Source organism: Penaeus monodon, chromosome 20 (assembly GCF_015228065.2).
Source record: "Penaeus monodon isolate SGIC_2016 chromosome 20, NSTDA_Pmon_1, whole genome shotgun sequence".
NCBI lineage: Eukaryota > Metazoa > Arthropoda > Malacostraca > Decapoda > Penaeidae > Penaeus > Penaeus monodon.
In genome coordinates, this window is record NC_051405.1 from 46698999 (window position 1) to 46699575 (window position 577).

Genomic DNA, 577 nt, shown 5'->3' on the forward strand with positions numbered 1-577 from the left:
GTGGAATCACTGGCTTCAAAAGTAATGGGATCATATTTTAGTAATTAAATGCAATGGCATTTCTAAGTGAAGTAGTGCAGATTGGAGTTTTTGTCTGGAGTAACCCAGAATGGATTACAGAATGCAATAGGTGCCAGCATAGTGGTTGAGATTGAAGAGACTGCTCGTGTGCCAAAAATACAACAGGAGCAGACAGTAGGGCCAGGAGGGCCTTTGGTGGTATTGACTGCAAGTTGAATTCATTGTCTCTTTGGTGGACACTGCTGAAAGTTTTTCTTAAGTTGCAAAATGCATTTACCACTACAAGAACCACCATAGAGCACACATGAAGCTGAGGCATTATAACAGGCACAACAATAAAAGGCTAGTAATATTCAATCAGCCCATAATGAAAACCAGCTAAATGTCTTCAGATAATAAAATGCTTGTAATAAGCCTTTACTACTAACTATACAACACACCATTGATATTTACTGATCGGATTAACTTTGCTGTCTATTGCAAACTACAATCTATGGGTTCAGTGTTGTCACAGTGCACAACAGAACATGCCTAAAAGCATTTGTAGGGTAATTAT

The 577-nt window shown here is 38.5% G+C and overlaps 1 protein-coding gene across 1 annotated transcript in view; it reads right to left on the reverse strand.

The window, feature by feature from the left end:
* LOC119585888 (endoplasmin-like) overlaps positions 1–577 on the reverse strand; it is a gene marked incomplete in the record, with an annotated part of 50039 nt that overhangs the window by 6487 nt on the left and 42975 nt on the right.